Below are 20,533 nucleotides of genomic sequence, written 5' to 3' on the forward strand. Positions count from 1 at the left end.
ATGAAAATGCAATTAACTGTAAGCTGTAAAACAACATCGTCATTTGCGTACATGATTGCTAATCTACGAATGTATCGTATTGTTTACTATTAAAATGCAAAATAAAGTTTGAAAAAAAAAGTTGCGTTTTCCCAATCACAAAAATAGCGCTTTCTCAAATCACAAAAATAGCGCTTTCTAAAATCACCCCCGTGATTACCATAGTCAAGTCACCAAGCTTTAATCACCCCTGCAGCGGCCCGCCGTTAGCGCGTGTGATCACAATCTCCCCCCCTGTGCAAACTCCGGTCACGTGTTGGAGCCGGTTACCTTAGGATGTGAAGGGGGCTCTGCGGTCCGCGCTCATCTCCGGTGAAGCCTCTTTCGCCAGTGGGACGCGCCTCAGCCTCAGGTTCAGCTCCTTTGCTCGATGACGAGCGCGAGGGAACCCCGGTTGCTAGGGGATGCCTCACGCCTCTCCAGAATCACTGTAGCTCCGCCCGATGAACCTCCGCGTTGCTGGGGGAAACCCTTGTTGCTGTGACCAATCTGAGCGTGGCTCAGAAATGACGATCCCGGGCCGGCGGTGGTGAATACCGGCAGGGTGTTTTCAAGGCTCCTTCTCAGAGCAGCGAACCCAGCCTCGTGCACACAACACAGCTCGAGGGGCGGCGGTGGAGTCAATGCACACACAGCGCTCGGGGGCAAAGCAGGCGCTCCAAAGTTCCTCAGCGGTGCGTTAATCTGCACAGAGCGCAAGGGACATGATCCTGGGGCAGATCACGCTTCAGGCAGAGTAAGGGGGACACAGCACACAGCAGACAGTCCCTTGGTCCTCTTCCTTAGCAATCACAGCAACTGTAGGTCAGCTCCCAGACACTCGGCAATGGCAACACTTTTCCTCAGTCTTCCTGGCTGTTCTTCTTGTGGCAGGGATTCCTTCTTGATCACAAAGTTTCCTAATCTAATTTTACTGGGGCTCCAGTCCTACTTTTATACCCCAAAAGTCTTTGTTCTTCTTGTGTGAGGGGTCCTGGACCCAGTCTAAACCAGTTCTGGGTGCACTCTGCCAGTGCACCTCTTCTTCATTTGTGAGTGTGGGCCAGGGACATCAGATGCACCGCAGGAGGTCGAGCCAGCATTGTGGCAGGCAGGCACAGCCCTATTGAGACCCAGGTGCTACTCCTCCCCACCACTCTACATGTAGTTGGGGCTATTCAGCCTAGTGCTGACTGAATCAGCCTCCTGGAGCCACCCCCAGCCCCTGTCACTCACAAACCAGACAGTCAATACACAACCAGGCAAAGGCATACAGAAAGGTTGAACAGGAAAATAGTAACTTTCTAAAAGTGCTATTTCCAAACTTAGAATTTAAAACCCATCTTCACTAAAGGACGTGTTATTAAATTCTGAGTTCAGGGATACCAGATTCCATATGTCTATCTTGCCGTTATGAGAAGATATGCAGGTAAACATGTTACCCTACCTTTGACCTTTGAGGCCCGAAAATAGAGCCCCCTAGAGACCCCTTTCGAGGCCCCCCCAAAAAACTGGGTGGATCAGACCCCCCCCCACTTAAAGCCCTGCTAACTGGTCCACTCTTAATGTGCGTGGAAAAAACTGCTTTAATGCGGCAGGAGTCCTGGCTGACCCCAAGCACTGCTAACAAGCGCGACCCGTCATGGGACGTGAACGGCTCTTAACAGGGCGGACAGAAGATGTGCATGCAGGGACTGCCTTTACAGGCGGCGGAAAAAAAAAGTCCCTAGAGTATCACGCCGCCAGTAAAGCATCCAATCCCCGCATGCACATCTTCTGTCTCGTTTGTCTCCCCGCGTGCACGTTGGAATCGTATTGATTCCAAAAGGCCTCTGCATGGTAGGGCAACGCATGCGCTGCTTTCCCCAGGCCGTGACCTAAAAAAAAAAACAAGGTGATGGACGGAGTGTTAAAACATTTCAAATCAGTCTTGACCCTGTTCCTCATGGGAACAGTCCAGCCCGAACTGCCAGGCTGGGTCATCCTTGAACCGGAAACAAGCATCCTGGGACAGATTCCGGGGTAGGGTGACCAACTGACATGGAGGCAACTTATGGACATGACTGAAAAAATTGAAGACAAAAATTCAGGACAAAAGCTCAGGACAAAAGGTCAGTTTTACAGACACATCAAAGGAGAGGCCATACCCCACTATTCTATCAATGTGCTTATTTACTATTTTCTACATAGTAATATACATTCACTATGGTGTAATCGACTCTATTTGTTCCTCAGTGCACTCAAATAGCCGGTCATTCGAGCCATCTCAGTGATTAAATAGAAGGGCTGTCTTTCAGGCTTCCTCTCAGGTGTTGTAACCCCACAGACCTCGCCATTAGGAGCTAATAAAGAAAAGGTTGGTTAAGCAAAAACAGCGTGTGAGGAGTTTAAGCAAAGGTGACGATTGAATGGGCTGGCACTCCTGAGGATAGGGAGAAAAGACAAGCAGCCCAGTCTTGTTTAAAGTCTGTTTTACCTGTAAATATTTTACCAATATTAGACACTGGATACAGGGCCCACTGCATTTCAAAGCTATCTTAAGGTTAAAGGCTAGCGCAAAGTAGATAATACCTGTTATCAGAAAGTTTCAAGTGACTCCATCAATTCACGGACATACTGGCTCCAAAACAGCCTTAACATTTGCTAATTGCACACATTTGCATTTCTTTGGAGAAGCAGACACTCTGGCTAGAAGGCTCCTTTCTTTTTAGCAGTCTGCTCCTCCCTCCGGAATGCAGCACAGGAGACTCCCTCTCTTCAGCTGGGAATCACAATTGTGTGAATTAACTTTTGTTTTTTAGTGGAGAGGCTAAAATTACAAACAAATGCCATGCGTTAACACATCTATCAAGGACAACGGACATCAGGGCTAATTTACGGGCAGTCTGTGAAATTAACACACAGTGGTCACCCTATTTCGGAGTAACACCCCTCATCAGCCAGGCTAGCTTGAAACCAGTGTCGTAGCAAGCACGACACCCGTGTCTCGGCATACCATAAAGGTAAAGCATCTCTGTTGAGAAACACCTGCATTGGTTGATTAAAACCGTAGCAGCTACAGCGTGAATCGCCTGCAGTTTCCATTAAATGCCCTGTTTCCTTTTTCTGTTACGGTTGAAACAGGCCCTCCATTATGGTAGTTAGATAGCCAGGCTCCAGAGTAACTCTCGCTTTGTGGATCACCGGGAAGACACTGACCAGGGAGCTATGCCCTCGAGTGTTGGTGTGTACTTCAGCAATTGGGCATACATTAAGGCCCCGCCTTGACTTTTGCCTAATCTTTGGTTTTATGATTTTTTTAGGAAACCGTTAAGGCCATATGAGTTTGTTTCAATGAGTTTGCTCCTAAATTAAGAGGAGTTTTCATGAGGCGTACGGTTTAGGTAAATTGTTTTCTGTGTTCTGGTATTGGACTGGTAATAAGGGTATGATTTGAACTTGCTTTTCTGGGGGTGATTTGACTAATACGGGTGTTTCCTTGATGACTATACACTCGGGCTGAGCGGTACAAAAGGGGGTGGTGATGGACGGAGCATCAGAACCAATCAAACACTCACACCCAGTCAACAGATCTGGGTTTGATCCAACACCGTTTTTTAGCCCACTCTGCCACCCCAGTTCAGACATGGCCATATGCAAATCAGTCTGACCCTGTTCCTCATGGGAACAGTCCAGCCCGAACTGCCAAGCCATGCCTTCCCAGGACCGGAAACAAGCTTCCTAGACCGGTTTCTCGCATTTCAGCCGTCTTCAGCCAGGCTTGCTTGAATCCAGTGGCAAAGTGAGCAAGGGACTCACGTCTGAGCATACCCTGCCAACTTATGGCGAACAAAGCGGTACAAAAGGGGGTGGTGATGGACGGAGCATCAGAACCAATCAAACACTCACACCCAGTCAACAGATCTGGGTTTGATCCATCACCGTTTTTTAGCCCACTATGCTGCCCCAGTTCAGACATGGCCATATGCAAATCAGTCTGACCCTGTGCCTCATGGGAACAGTCCAGCCCGAACTGCCAAGCCATGCCTTCCCTGGACCGGAAACAAGCTTCCTAGACCGGTTTCTGGCATTTCAGCCGTCTTCAGCCATGCTTGCTTGAATCCAGTGGCAAAGTGAGCAAGGGACTCACGTCTGAGCATACCCTGCCAACTTATGGCGAACAAAGCGGTACAAAAGGGGGTGGTGATGGACGGAGCATCAGAACCAATCAAACACTCACACCCAGTCAACAGATCTGGGTTTGATCCATCACCGTTTTTTAGCCCACTCTGCCACCCCAGTTCAGACATGGCCATATGCAAATCAGTCTGACCCTGTGCCTCATGGGAACAGTCCAGCCCGAACTGCCAAACCATGCCTTCCCTGGACCGGAAACAAGCTTCCTAGACCGGTTTCTAGCATTTCAGTTTTCTTCAACCAGGCTTGCTTGAATCCAGTGGCAAAGTGAGCAAGGGACTCACGTCTGAGCATACCCTGCCAACTTATGGCGAACAAAGCGGTAAAAAGGGGGTGGTGATGGACGGAGCATCAGAACCAATCAAACACTCACACCCAGTCAACAGATCTGGGTTTGATCCATCACCGTTTTTTAGCCCACTCTGCCACCCCAGTTCAGACATGGCCATATGCAAATCAGTCTGACCCTGTGCCTCATGGGAACAGTCCAGCCCGAACTGCCAAGCCATGCCTTCCCAGGACCGGAAACAAGCTTCCTAGACCGATTTCTGGCATTTCAGCCGTCTTCAGCCAGGATTGCTTGAATCCAGTGGCAAAGTGAGCAAGGGACTCACGTCTGAGCATACCCTGCCAACTTAGGCGAACAAAGCGGTACAAAAGGGGGTGGTGATGGACGGAGCATCAGAACCAATCAAACACTCACACCCAGTCAACAGATCTGGGTTTGATCCATCACCGTTTTTTAGCCCACTCTGCCACCCCAGTTCAGACATGGCCATATGCAAATCAGTCTGACCCTGTGCCTCATGGGAACAGTCCAGCCCGAACTGCCAAGCCATGCCTTCCCTGGACCGGAAACAAGCTTCCTAGACCGGTTTCTGGGGTGAATGTTTGACATTGTTCTGCATTCTGTCCATCAATTGTTGTTTTTGCATTTGTCACCCCGAGTGGGAAGGGTATGCCCAGACGTGGGTCCCTTGCTCTCCATGCCACTGGAATCAAGCTATCCTGGCTGAAGAGGGGTGAAACCCCGAAACCGGTCCTAGGATGCTTGTTTCCAGTCCAGGAAGGACCTGGCTTGGCAGTTCAGGCAGGACTGTTCCCATGAGGCACAGGGTCAAGACTGATTTGCATATGGCTGTGTTCAAACTGGAACGGCATGGTGAGCAAAAATACGATGGATTTAGGCCCAGATCTCTGTACTGGGGTGAATGTATGACATTGTTCTGCATTCTGTCCATCAATTGTTGTTTTTGCATTTGTCACCCCGAGTGGGAAGGGTATGCCCAGACGTGGGTCCCTTGCTCTCCATGCCACTGGAATCAAGCTATCCTGGCTGAAGAGGAGTGAGACCCCGAAACCGGTCCTAGGATGCTTGTTTCCAGTCCAGGAAGGACCTGGCTTGGCAGTTCGGGCTGGACTGTTCCCATGAGGCACAGGGTCAAGACTGATTTGCATATGGCTGGGTTCAAACTGGAACGGCATGGTGAGCAAAAATACGATGGATTTAGGCCCAGATCTCTGTACTGGGTTGAATGTATGACATTGTTCTGCATTCTGTCCATCAATTGTTGTTTTTGCATTTGTCACCCCGAGTGGGAAGGGTATGCCCAGACGTGGGTCCCTTGCTCTCCATGCCACTGGAATCAAGCTATCCTGGCTGAAGAGGGGTGAAACCCCGAAACCGGTCCTAGGATGCTTGTTTCCAGTCTAGGAAAGACCTGGCTTGGCAGTTCGGGCTGGACTGTTCCCATGAGGCACAGGGTCAAGACTGATTTGCATATGGCTGGGTTCAAACTGGAACGGCATGGTGAGCAAAAAATACGATGGATTTAGGCCCAGATCTCTGTACTGGGGTGAATGTATGACATTGTTCTGCATTCTGTCCATCAATTGTTGTTTTTGCATTTGTCACCCCGAGTGGGAAGGGTATGCCCAGACGTGGGTCCCTTGCTCTCCATGCCACTGGAATCAAGCTATCCTGGCTGAAGAGGGGTGAAACCCCGAAACCGGTCCTAGGATGCTTGTTTCCAGTCCAGGAAGGACCTGGCTTGGCAGTTCAGGCAGGACTGTTCCCATGAGGCACAGGGTCAAGACTGATTTGCATATGGCTGTGTTCAAACTGGAACGGCATGGTGAGCAAAAAATACGATGGATTTAGGCCCAGATCTCTGTACTGGGGTGAATGTATGACATTGTTCTGCATTCTGTCCATCAATTGTTGTTTTTGCATTTGTCACCCCGAGTGGGAAGGGTATGCCCAGACGTGGGTCCCTTGCTCTCCATGCCACTGGAATCAAGCTATCCTGGCTGAAGAGGGGTGAAACCCCGAAACCGGTCCTAGGATGCTTGTTTCCAGTCCAGGAAGGACCTGGCTTGGCAGTTCGGGCTGGACTGTTCCCATGAGGCACAGGGTCAAGACTGATTTGCATATGGCTGGGTTCAAACTGGAACGGCATGGTGAGCAAAAAAAAACGATGGATTTAGGCCCAGATCTCTGTACTGGGTTGAATGTATGACATTGTTCTGCATTCTGTCCATCAATTGTTGTTTTTGCATTTGTCACCCCGAGTGGGAAGGGTATGCCCAGACGTGGGTCCCTTGCTCTCCATGCCACTGGAATCAAGCTATCCTGGCTGAAGAGGGGTGAAACCCCGAAACCGGTCCTAGGATGCTTGTTTCCAGTCTAGGAAAGACCTGGCTTGGCAGTTCGGGCTGGACTGTTCCCATGAGGCACAGGGTCAAGACTGATTTGCATATGGCTGGGTTCAAACTGGAACGGCATGGTGAGCAAAAAATACGATGGATTTAGGCCCAGATCTCTGTACTGGGGTGAATGTATGACATTGTTCTGCATTCTGTCCATCAATTGTTGTTTTTGCATTTGTCACCCCGAGTGGGAAGTGTATGCCCAGACGTGGGTCCCTTGCTCTCCATGCCACTGGAATCAAGCTATCCTGGCTGAAGAGGGGTGAAACCCCGAAACCGGTCCTAGGATGCTTGTTTCCAGTCCAGGAAGGACCTGGCTTGGCAGTTCAGGCAGGACTGTTCCCATGAGGCACAGGGTCAAGACTGATTTGCATATGGCTGTGTTCAAACTGGAACGGCATGGTGAGCAAAAAATACGATGGATTTAGGCCCAGATCTCTGTACTGGGGTGAATGTATGACATTGTTCTGCATTCTGTCCATCAATTGTTGTTTTTGCATTTGTCACCCCGAGTGGGAAGGGTATGCCCAGACGTGGGTCCCTTGCTCTCCATGCCACTGGAATCAAGCTATCCTGGCTGAAGAGGGGTGAAACCCCGAAACCGGTCCTAGGATGCTTGTTTCCAGTCCAGGAAGGACCTGGCTTGGCAGTTCGGGCTGGACTGTTCCCATGAGGCACAGGGTCAAGACTGATTTGCATATGGCTGGGTTCAAACTGGAACGGCATGGTGAGCAAAAAAAACGATGGATTTAGGCCCAGATCTCTGTACTGGGTTGAATGTATGACATTGTTCTGCATTCTGTCCATCAATTGTTGTTTTTGCATTTGTCACCCCGAGTGGGAAGGGTATGCCCAGACGTGGGTCCCTTGCTCTCCATGCCACTGGAATCAAGCTATCCTGGCTGAAGAGGGGTGAAACCCCGAAACCGGTCCTAGGATGCTTGTTTCCAGTCTAGGAAGGACCTGGCTTGGCAGTTCGGGCTGGACTGTTCCCATGAGGCACAGGGTCAAGACTGATTTGCATATGGCTGGGTTCAAACTGGAACGGCATGGTGAGCAAAAAATACGATGGATTTAGGCCCAGATCTCTGTACTGGGGTGAATGTATGACATTGTTCTGCATTCTGTCCATCAATTGTTGTTTTTGCATTTGTCACCCCGAGTGGGAAGGGTATGCCCAGACGTGGGTCCCTTGCTCTCCATGCCACTGGAATCAAGCTATCCTGGCTGAAGAGGGGTGAAACCCCGAAACCGGTCCTAGGATGCTTGTTTCCAGTCCAGGAAGGACCTGGCTTGGCAGTTCGGGCAGGACTGTTCCCATGAGGCACAGGTTCAAGACTGATTTGCATATGGCTGTGTTCAAACTGGAACGGCATGGTGAGCAAAAAATACGATGGATTTAGGCCCAGATCTCTGTACTGGGGTGAATGTATGACATTGTTCTGCATTCTGTCCATCAATTGTTGTTTTTGCATTTGTCACCCCGAGTGGGAAGGGTATGCCCAGACGTGGGTCCCTTGCTCTCCATGCCACTGGAATCAAGCTATCCTGGCTGAAGAGGGGTGAAACCCCGAAACCGGTCCTAGGATGCTTGTTTCCAGTCCAGGAAGGACCTGGCTTGGCAGTTCGGGCTGGACTGTTCCCATGAGGCACAGGGTCAAGACTGATTTGCAAATGGCTGGGTTCAAACTGGAACGGCATGGTGAGCAAAAAAAAACGATGGATTTAGGCCCAGATCTCTGTACTGGGGTGAATGTATGACATTGTTCTGCATTCTGTCCATCAATTGTTGTTTATACACTCGGGCTTGTCATGGCTAAGACTTTTGGCTCAAAATATTGGATATGTCATCATTGGTTTCCCCGTCCTCAATAGCTGCATGAATCTTGTTGTTTTTCCCTTGGTTTGATGCCACACTTGTTTTCAATTATTAACACACTTAATATGCTGGACAGTTAAGGGTTGGCTTGAACACTTCTTAACTATCATCGGTGTCTTTGGACCTAGATTTGTGTTTTTCTTTGTTTATAGGTCTCGCCTAGCGTTGCTGCGCACATGCGCAGCTCGCTCGGCGGGATTTAATGCTGATGAGTAGTTTCTATAAAGGGTTTTAATAATTAACACATAAATAAAAGGCATTGTCATTTACAATTGTGCTGCAGAAAGGGAGGAACCAAGAGCTTTTGTACTGAGGTCCTGCAGAGTGCTTCAAAAGTATGATAAACAAAACCAGGAGTGCAGTTCCTCTGGGAGAGTGGGGGGAGAGTGATTAGTCTCTATAGAATGCCCTCACACACCTAGCAAGGTGTCATGCTTCATCATTGGGCTGTGCTCCTTGTCGGGCCGGTGCTGCAATGCCCGACGGGCTCCCGCGAAGGGGCTCTTTTTCGGAGACCTTTTTAGAGACAGCCGTATGGGTGCGTGGGGGTAGGTGCAACAAGTGTAGTGAGTGGTGGTGTTGTGGGTTAAAATAGGTATGGTATTGCCAATCGAGGAACAATTTTATTCTGGTGGTATACCAGCCTAATTAAAATAGGTGACCCCCAAGGGGATTATGATGCTCCCCAGGGAAGTAGAAAGGTCGACATGTTTCTTGCCCTGTGCCCAATACGGGTCGGTGGCAATTCTTCAGGACCAAGTGAGAGAGTGCTCAAAAAAATAATCTCTACTACATAGTGGGTGATAGTAAAATGAGTACATCACCAAGGAGAGTCCATTGGGTCCCAAAGGGGAGTGGACCCACTGTTGCGAGACCTAGAAGAAAAGAGAAACGAAAACAGGACAACACAAGGAACAAATTCAGCGTTCGTCATCGGTGCTAGCTGGGTGGCTAAGGTGGGCAACCGTTCAATGGTGAGATTCATGCTATCATGGCTGAATAGGTGCTACCATGGCTATCCATCTAGAAGACTACTCGGGTGGAGTTTGTGCATGAAAAAATACGGACTGCCAACTACACAATACAATAACAACACCATATGTGCCAAATGCTGTGGGCTACTAAATGAAGTAATGGGTGGCGTGAGACCGCGATTAGTGGCAGAACAAGTGGCAGGCAGAGTGCATTGAAATACTGCCGTCCCAGGTCTGTGGACTAATTCGTTGGCGGGGTGCAGTGGGATGCAGTAGTGGCAAATTGCGTATAATGCCACCGCCCCCTAATTTCGGGTCGCGGGTGGCTTCTCAAGTAGTGAAGGAGACATGGGAAGCTATAAATGCGTAATGTTCCCAGTGCCAATGGCTACGACAGAGGAGGACTCAGTGCCGATGGCTACGAAAGAGGGGCACTCCATAAGGGGAAAACTCACCCCCTGGGATTCAGATATTGCTGTACGGGTTCGCCAATAAAGCCGGAATTAGCTCGCCCTGAAAAACGTACAAGAAAGCATTAATTTACCTTCAAATACCGTAGGCAGCATGTCAAATACCGGCATGTAGAGGACTGTACTCACGAAAGTTGGGCGTGCACACAGCCATACTCCTACTGAGGCTTTGGCTTCCGTAGCGAGGGAACGAAGGTGTGTTCAAATTAAAGGAAGTGCTCGCACGCAAAAGGAAAAACGACTAGACCGTATGCTTGGACGGCCATCTTGGGGATGAAAGAAACTTTATTGCGTGGTCAACGAGGTAACGGGAGCATAAATTAATGATGTTACCACAGGGGGGGTGTTCAAGGACGAGTATCAGATTGCGTAATTACATGTAAGGTGGTGTGATTTTACAAGGTATCAAATTGGAAAAATCGGGCGGGCGTCTACTGAAGTGATGCGATAATAGTGTAACCCGGGATGTGTAAGGGTGCCTCGAAGTCCTAATTATTGTAGGACAAGGCAAATAAAGGAATTACTCAAAATACAGGTGCATAAGAGTCAATGCGGACCAGTAGGTATGGCCATATGAGTTAGAAGTGACGATGTCAATGTCTGTCATTGTGACTTATAAGGTGTCATCTGATGGGATGAAGAGCACCACCTGTGAGCGGTCCAGGGGCACACAACCATGATGTTGTCACCATCTGGTATAAAGAGTGTTCGTGGGGTGAGTCATGTATTATTCAGCGTAGCCAAACTAGCTGAAATTAACAGTGAAATTGCTGAAAATAAGGATTTCTTTATTGTTCTGCAATGGCCCGAAAGCATTCAAAGGACGCACACTGCCCTGCCGTGAAAGGACGCACCATCTCACAAGCGTGGAGGGACTGCGCGGCATGTTGGAATTTTGCCATAAACGCCGCGATCAGTGCAGCAGTTTGGGAGACACTAAAGTCATCGTGCCAATTGGGGGCCTACTAAGGTAAACTAGACTCTTTCACGAACAGCACCGCATGGAGCTCACTTTGAGCAACAATGTTTTGTTTCTCCGATTGGGACTCAAGATCCCAGCATGCATCATACTAATGAACGCACTGCGCATGACCTACTGGGGGTCCCTGCATGTTTAAATAATTTAATTGGAGCCATCTGTGCGGTGCTGGAGCTTGCCCATGATGAAGAGGCTTGTCCTCGAAACGCATCGGCGATGAACTTACCTGAATTGGAGATGCTGACTTTCCCCTAAGTAAGAACCTGATGGTAAACTGCTGCGAGTGCGTCCTTTGAATGCTTTCGGGCCATTGCAGAACAATATATATATATATATATATATATATATATATATATATATATATATATATATATATATATATATATATATTACGTTAAAATATGTTTAAAATAAACCACCTATACTGAATTTCCCAACACTTTCAATAGGAGTATCACCACCCCAGTGGTGGAGATCTCCACCAACGTGTAATAACTTTACATCAATACATTCATTCATAGGAGACATGTAGGTTTACAGCTAGATGTAAATCTGTACTAAAGAAATGATGAGTGGCAAAAAAGTGGAGAGTTACACTTAGGTGTAGGAGTATAGTAACATAAGAGAAGATGTACAAATGTACATTTACCTTTGCAGATCATGCTCTACATATCTGGAATTGCCAAAATTGTGAATTTTCTCAGGCCTGGTAGGACCCTCACAGGAATGACCTGTGGGAAAACCCAGCAGGCACTAAACGCTCTGTTGCTATGTTTGCCCTGAAGGATTAACTGCAATTTAAGAGCCATCCCCAACACTGCAAAAAGTAGGCACATAAATAAACCCCCCCCAATTATCCTCAATTGTTTATAGTGAGCAAGTCAAGCGGGCATGCCTAGCCTTTCTATTAAGAATTTAGAGCATTCTCATCACTGGGAGAAATATGAAAGAGATGGAGCAAAACGGTATATTTTACAACCCAAAAGCCAAATAATTCAGCAAAAGAGTTAGAGTGTGCAAGGGGTTTTGAATGAACACGTGACATAATCAAGAAGTGATGCTGCCTACTAAGGCTGACCTTCCCGGAAGTGGAGGCAGAAAGTGCATAGGGAGGGCCCTTCGAGACAAAAGAAGACACAATGGTGAATTCACCTAAAAATTGGTTAAAAGCAAACATTTTTAAAGGCATTTTGAGTGATCTAGGTGTGCAATTTGGCGTTTTCCAGGGGTATATACCATCTTATTTCAAATCAACGTTCCACCCTGTTCAATTTCTCTATGACTTAGGATAAACTTGGAGGCGGGAATGCGGCAAAACAATAATACCAGATATAATTGTAATATATGATTGAGAAACGTTTCCATGTAAATAAAGAGTTAGCAACCATAGCAGAAAGTCCTCTGGTGACAAAGAAATAGCATTAGCGATAGGAGCCCTAAACCCAACATGAATTTTCACCCCAATATCAGCAGTAAATGTATTGTGGAAATGCAATCATTTTGTTGCAAAATATCCTTGTCAGACTTCCTGAAAAAATACACTGTTTATTCCAAAAAACACTTTTTACGTTTTAGTAAATAAACTCATCTCCCTCAGACGAAAGCTTCTATATTTTTTTCAATTGTTCCGTCACTCAAATACCGGCTTTTTGTTCTCAAGTGCTCATGGGTACTACTGCCCCACATGAACAGAATCTGCTTTACATGCCTGTGTACTGCAAGCACATGCCAAGGAATGCATAACATGTTTGAAGTACTCACTAATGGCCTCCTTAAGTCTGCCCCCCCAAATCTAGTGATACTGGGGTTTCCAATAACTTTAGGAGTGGAATTAATATTTACAAGGGAACTCTGAGTTTCCCCAAATAAATGAGGATTTGAAGGGGGTCTTAAGAATTTCACTGCTCTCAAGTTAAGTGTCATTGGCAGCAGCGTTGTGTTGGGTAAGCACCCTGGAGCTTGCGTGGCGTAGAATAGCTCAGGCTATCAGGGCTCAGGCACCTTGAGGTTGTCAGTGAGTGGGTAGCGTTGGGCAGTCGGTTGTTGGCCTTGAGCCATTAAGGGATGGTAGGCCCGGTATTGCCATGGGTGAGCAGCAAGGAGCTGTCAATGGTTAGAAGGGCTAGGACATGAGGGATGGATCACCTGGGGCCATCAGAATGTGAGAAGCCTGGGGCTTTCAAAGTGTGTGTCCCAGTCCTGTGAGCATGTGGCCTTGGACTGTCGAGGACTAAGAGTTGGCGTAACTGGCAGAATTTGACTCTGAGGAATTCCGCAGAGTTACATAAAAACTCCACAATATTCCACAGAGGTCCATCAATAGGTTGAAAATATGCAGCCTGCGCTACCTAGTGCTGGTCGAGTGAGCAGCACTGGAAATCAGCATGAACAGCACCATGCGCTGCACAAGAGCGCGCAGTCATTCGAGCTCATTTTGCTACCACTCGAGTAGAAAATCTACTTGAGTGGCAGCAAATTTACTCAAACGACAGCCCTCTGACCGCGTCCACCTGCCACCAACCCACATTCGAAATTGCGCTAAGGGGTGTCAAATCTCGCTCCCCAGCTCTCATTTTCTGGAGCCTCACAGGAGAAAACTTTCGCCATGCACCGATTGGCGTAATTCAGCCAGAACTACGTGTTAAAGAAAAAGCTGATGTGACCAAAACTCTGCCAATCCTGAGTGTGGAACAAAACATTCCTCCCTCCCCTATCAGGGACCAGGAAGCCTGAAGATACCAGGGGGTGGTCGGAATGTGGCTGAACAAGACGCACGCAGTACAAGTAATTAGTTGGATAGAAGATGGGAGAACTGCCCTTCTAGTAACCAGCACCTTTATTTATACATTTCAGTATACATCATTGGAGGGCTACACCCTCCTGTCAATCAATGTCTATGAGCCCCATCGATATAACAGTAGATGAAGACCCAGTGCTGAAATGAAAGCAGCCCATGCAAGGATAGGAATGGTGGCTCATACTGCTGGAGCAAGCATTGGCAAACACAATAGATCTCGCCTTTTGGATCTTTTGGCTTTGCCAATGTTTCTATGGACGCTGTATAGAATCCCCAATGTATGGCTTTCAAAAAAGGGGAGAAAAGCACTAAGTGGCCACCTGCACCATATTGTAATTGCGTGCACCAAGTGTGCACACCCACAAAATGTTAGGACCTCTTTTTTCTTGTTGCTGGTCAAAGTTGGATTGGATAAAAAGAAGAGCAGAACAGATGGAAGAAGCAACATGGAGGAGTGCAAGCAATAGAAGGGGGTGCTTGATGCAACATGGAGGGTGCAGGGAAGGAACACAGAGCAAACAGAGATAGGAACATGGGTGGAGCAAACAAGAGAGTGTGCAAAGCAGAGGTGGAGAGAGAAGCACACAGGCAAAAAACAACACAGTGATGGGCTAAGCACGCAAGGGCGGGGGGAAGACATGGGCAGTGAGCGATGCAGAGTTGGAGATGTACACGAGGGACACACCAGGACACCACAAGTACTCCTGTAGAGTGATTAAACAGAAAAGAAACAAGCATTTGCAATGCAATAGGTCTCGCATTACTGAAAGTTGAGCTATTGGTGTTGCAAATAATAATGCAACGCCAATAGCTCACACTTTTAGTAATGCGACACCTATTGCATTGCACATGCTTGTTTGCTAGCTGTGACCTGGCTGTAGGTGTCTGCAATAAATGGAAACCCATCTGGATACAGATACATATGTTTACGGACTCATCAGGCCATTGGGGTAAACACAGATACAGCTGTGAATACAGCGTGCAGCTGGAAATTAAACTCTCGTCAACAGACCCTTTTCCTTCAAAAAGCAAAGATGTACCTCGGAGCATGTTATTAGGCGTCGTTTGCTCTCTGGGTGCACTGCTCCTGCAGGTAAGGGCTTGTGCAGAAGGCAGGGGCGGTGCGGGAATGCCAGGAATTTACAGGCAGCCGATAAATTCACTTTTTGCTCCTTTAAAACAAGTGAGCTGAGGCAGGAGGTCTCCTGGATAGGAGGGGCGGGCAAACCTGAAAGATGGCCTTTGGCTAACACGCCTTTTCACCAGTGCTTTAAATGGAAAAAAATAAGTGCAGGTACTCACCAAATTAAGATATGGACTAGAGGGTGAGGTTTGGGGGCGGGGCTACAGGGGCTGGGCTACGGGCAGTGCTATGGGAACCGGCCAGGGGCACATATTTAATTTAACTGATATTTAATTGGTGTGCATATTTGTATAATGATACTAAAGCATTTCCGGTATCTCTTGAATATTCCTTTCCCCTTATAAGTACAAAAAGGTACATTAAATATTAAAGTGGGCTTATCATGGTGCAACACCTAAATCACATATGACTTGCACAATATATTTTCCTTATAAAAATGTGGGAAACATTTATATATGGTTAACCCTCTTGTCTCATTGCCACCTAGCAGACATCATCCAGCACCCCCTAGGTGGCATAGCTTTGCCTCAAAGCTCCTTACTTGTTCTAAAGTGTGATTCTCTCTTTCTGGAGGTGGGCAAGCTGCTGAAAAATCATGCTAGGATGCCTGGCTCTGGCTCAGTTCCAGGCCCTCTTGCACCCTCAAGTCGAAAATGAACTTAATGTTGATGTTGCCTCTGCATGTCAACCAAACTCTAATCTCATGTGCAAACAATAAAGACAAATAGTGAACTTTATTGTAAAACAGCAGAGAAAAAAAAGATACAGCCTCCTAGAGGCTGAAGTGCACAAAGTGAAAGCAGACATTGTGGGAACAACCCCGACTTCCCCACTGACCAAACTGTGTGATGCAAGACAAATATATTATCTTACTAAGCCTCCATTTGTTTGTTAACACATGTGATTGATAGTATATTCAAATGCACAAGTTCCAGATGTGTGCTGTACAATAAAATCTTGTATTAGATTTAATATACGATAATGCTGCTTCATTCTCGAAAAGAAAGTAGGCCATACATAATGTACACCTTAAAATCACCTTGCTTCCTGGTTCACTAATGGCAGTGTTGTAACCGTGAGAGCAAAACCACTCGCAATGCTGTGATTTAAGCTGATGCACCAAAGTGAAATGCTTCCATGGGATAAAACAACGGTGGGAATATTGTCAAGGCTCCACTTATGCACAGGCTTTTAAGGCCAAGCCAGAATTTGTGGTTTGGCTCTGGCTGGGCTCTCCTTGCTTCTGAAAAACAAAATACAGCTGTGCTGGAACTGCGGAGAAAGCACATCTGCACTGGAGAGAAAGTGGCCTAGCACTTGCAACATGCGGAACCTTTCACATGCGCTTTATGGGCAGAGTGTGGTAATTCAAGGCGTGCAGCTATATATCTGGTGCTGGACCCTGCAGACAACAGCACTCATGCAAGACACACCCACAGTGTCATAGAAGCACTGCTACGCGCAGACAGGACAGTCAATACGTGTTTTAGAAAATGCTCACGTTCGCTGACATCCACGTTAGAAACCTTGATTCCCGCTCTGCGTCACTATCTCCACCTTCGTCCTCAGCCTGGCTCCAAACAAGTGCTGCTCTGCTCTGCCGGCAGGAAGCCTTCTTTGACGCCCTGTCGTGAGATACGGCTGTTGGAAAGCCCTGCTCACACACCTGCTGTGCTATCGATTCCAAGGAGCCTGGGTGGACCCTGTGTCAATATTTGTAGCGTGACTCAGGCCCCTCCCAAAATCCCTGCCAGCCCTGAGTAAATGCAAACGGGCGGCAGCTCAATTAGCGCCTTGAAAGGGTAGATTAGCACTCAATTATCAGTGCTTAAACAAAACAGCCTACTCGCCTTCTCTGTCCCGCTTCTGTTTTTTAAATGACAAATCTCAGAGTTTGAATTGCTGCCCCATGAGTACCGGTACTCTCTTTGGGCAAGGAGAAGTTCCGGTACTCAAACGTATAAAATGTACAAGTGCCGGTACTAAGTACCGGTGAGTACCGGCCCATTTAAAGCACTGCTTTTCACACAAAAAAACAAGACCATGGATCAGCGCCGGAGCCAGCACCAGCCCCAGGGGGCCGATGGCAGGGCGGAGACAGCAAACTATTCCTCGGGAGAGGAACTCCTTTGCCTCTCGGTGTTCACCCCGTCCGGATGCGGATTCAGCCATCATTTGCGATCAGTCTCACTCCACCGAAACGCTGTCATCTGAGCTGATCCAAAATTAAATCGCATTTTTAGTAGCATTTTTTTATTAGTATGTATTAAATCTGTATTTTATACCAGACCTAGAACGGGAAGAGTCCTGCCATGTGCCATGCATCTCGGGTTAGCTTAATACAATTTAATAATTTCCCAACATCACCACAAGCACCCAAAATTGTCTCACTATGTAGCACTTGGCAGGGCTGCTCAATGGGTTTAGGCCCAGCATTTGCGTCACAAGTGTCACCTGCCAGTCCCTTGGTTTCTCCTGTACCTGTCATATTGCCTGCTCTCTGCCTGCTGCGGAATATCCGGTTAGCTACTTGTTTGTGCTTGGGCGTGAGTTCCCAGAGTGCTTTGCTTGCTTCACCAGTGGAGTACATGATTCTAGTCAATGGGTAGTTGAACTATTTGCACAATTTATATGAATGAATGAATGCCCCGCTCACTCAACTCGGATGTTGCACAAGAGCAGAGAACATTCTACTATTCTGTGCACCTGTCAACACGGAGGAAAACTCCTTCTATGCGCTTTCTTTGTCGGCCAATTTCAGCAAGCATAGTGCCTACCCAGTCATTTTGTGATTTAATGGAATTTAAATTAATACTTTTTACTAGCACCCAACACAGTGGTGCTCATCTTATCAGCCTCTTTTTTATATATAAGAAACAATGGTTCCTGAGGACTATGTGGACTTATTTAAGCAATATTTATGCACAATCACAATAAAAAGGGAGCATTAATGTCAGAGGGCAAGAAACCGACTACACAGTATAATTCGGTATAGCATATTTATAGAAAAACAATAGGAATATATGTACACTTCTTTTCAATCAAAAGCGCAACAGTTTGTGCATTGTGTCCCCAAGTGAAAAATGGAACCAACAAAAGGTGAATATGTAAAGTGAATGATTATAAACACGGTTTCCATGAATCCTGAGAAACGGCCATAGAGATATACTATTTCAACAGCACAGGTACACAATAAAACATGCTGAGTAATGGTCCGTTCTCTGTGCTTGTCGACGGCGTTTCGACCCTTCTGTGTATGTGGGGCCTCTTCAGGACTGACGATGTTGGGACATCTAAAACAAACTAAGGAAAGCATAAGGCCCATATACCGGCACAGGTGCAAGAAATGGTAGAGAAGGACTGAGATAAGAAGGGGTTACCTGGGTTGTGATATGCGCAGCTTTGGTGAAAATGATGTGCCACAGTGAAAAAGTGAAACTGAAAACTCACATGAGGACCAGGCCGGATGGAATGAGAAATCAATCCGTTAGTGTCTATAAAGTTATATACCTGGGTATATGTTACAGGTGGTTAGCTACAATATTTACCTTGATGTGAGGCAAGGCAGGCCCTTCAGGATATGTTAAGGCCCGCTGGCTCGTTGATAGATATGCTACAGCCGTAGCGGTGTAATTAGTCCTTAGAGGCTGCAGTGATAGCGCCCTGGGATTTCCTGCGGGGAGAGAGGGAGAAATGGTATCCTAACGATGGAAAGGAGAGGAGGTTAGGCTGTGTCTGCCTGAGTGCCAGGACTTACCAGAGTATTATATGACCGAACGGATCTCCGTGGAGACTGCTGAAGCCGCGTGAGTCAGCTGCAGTCCAGCATCTTGATTCTGCTCTCGGTGCAATGACAACGACCGCGCGCGACGTATTCTAATTTATGCTGAGGTTTCCCGCCGTTCTGGCTGTGGAACCGACAGGCTGGTTAATTGAGCGCCGGATGCGCGTTCGATCCAGTGATCGGTGCCCGCCAAGGGTAGAGAGTGTAAAAAGACCTCTCTGTGTGTAAGAGAGATTAGTGGCACATAATAGTAAAAATGTGGCGCTTGGATAGATTACGGCAATTATAATTCCCGGAGACTCAAGAAATAAAATAAAAAATGTGTTTGGGAAGGACTCGGCCGTTATGTGGCATTGTCAGTGCCTGAAGGTAGCGTGTGGAGCGTTTGGGTAGTTTTCTCCACTGTGCAATATTACCGGGTTTGTGTACATTATAATCAAGGTAGCATTATCACACCATTTGAAAGTGCAGGCGATGGCGAAGTGGTGTCTCCAGGGAGACAATTATAACTATTAAAAAAATCCAATTGGCCGCACTCTGCTCGTCCTACCAGCATGTTACCCCAAGGAACTGTGGTCCATGTAGTGGCGACGGCGATTACGCCTGTGCCAAAAGTATTCGAAGAAAGTAAGTGTCGCATTAGCCATCCCTGGACACGTGTTTCGAGGTAGTTGCCTCTCGTCAGCAGGGAGTAGGTGAGTGTGTGGGGTTGCCGCGTAGACTGCCAAAAAAGTATTATCAGGTAAAGTACCACTCATGGCGCGCAGGTGCTGATCCGGGGCTCGTCAGCCCAATGGCTCAAGGGAGCCTTAATACAAAAAATCCAATTGGCCGCACTCTGCTCGTCCTACCAGCATGTTACCCCAAGGAACTGTGGTCCATGTAGTGGCGACGGCGATTACGCCTGTGCCAAAAGAATTCAAAGAAAGTAAGTGTCGCATTAGCCATCCCTGGACACGTGTTTCGAGGTAGTTGCCTCCCTTGAGCCATTCGGGCTGACGAGCTCTGGACCAGCACCTGCGCGCCATGAGAGGTACTCTACCTGTTTTTACGTTACTGGCAGTCCACGCGGCACCCCTTTACATTTACCTGCTCCCTGCTGACGAGAGGCAACTACCTCGAAACACGTGTCCAGGGATGGCTAATGCGACACATACACTTCTTTTCAACACTGTGGCATAGGCGTACTCGCCGTCGCCACTACAATGACCAGAGTTCCTTGGGGTAACATGCTGGTGTGACGAGCAGTGTGCGGCCAACTGGATTAATTATAACTAGTATACCACATGACGGTGTTGCTGAGTGGCAGAAAGGTTGTACAGTGTGTTGTATACATTGCATCATTATACATTATACAGAATAAACATGCCGGTGTAGGACAGGTTGTTATCAGCCTCGGCAGGCTGAAAGGCTGCGCCTACCCTGCCAAGATCTGTTCTAACTGGTCGGCTGCACATAGTGTTTAAGAGTAAGCACTATACTAACTAAGCCAGTACAAGCTGCCATTGGTAAGATAGCTCTGGTGGCTCGGCGCATGCTGCAGACCTCTATGTTTCACAGCTTTGAATCCGGCTAGACCGTCCTTGCTTTTCATTATTTCAAG

At 47.4% G+C, this 20,533-nt stretch overlaps 1 protein-coding gene across 8 annotated transcripts in view; it reads right to left on the minus strand.

Moving 5' to 3' along the window:
• LOC146782919 (beta-1,3-galactosyltransferase 5-like) overlaps positions 1–20,533 on the minus strand; it is a 280,931-nt gene that overhangs the window by 156,056 nt on the left and 104,342 nt on the right. The window contains exon 1 of one of the 8 annotated variants that reach the window (XM_085636885.1): positions 16,648–16,801. The exons of the other annotated variants lie outside the window; for them this stretch is intronic. The gene's annotated coding sequence lies outside the window, so the exon portion shown is untranslated. Of the gene's footprint in view, positions 1–16,647; positions 16,802–20,533 lie in introns of those variants that run through there. 8 annotated transcript variants of the gene reach the window in all.

Source organism: Triturus cristatus, chromosome 12, assembly GCF_964204655.1.
Source record: "Triturus cristatus chromosome 12, aTriCri1.1, whole genome shotgun sequence".
Lineage (NCBI taxonomy): Eukaryota > Metazoa > Chordata > Amphibia > Caudata > Salamandridae > Triturus > Triturus cristatus.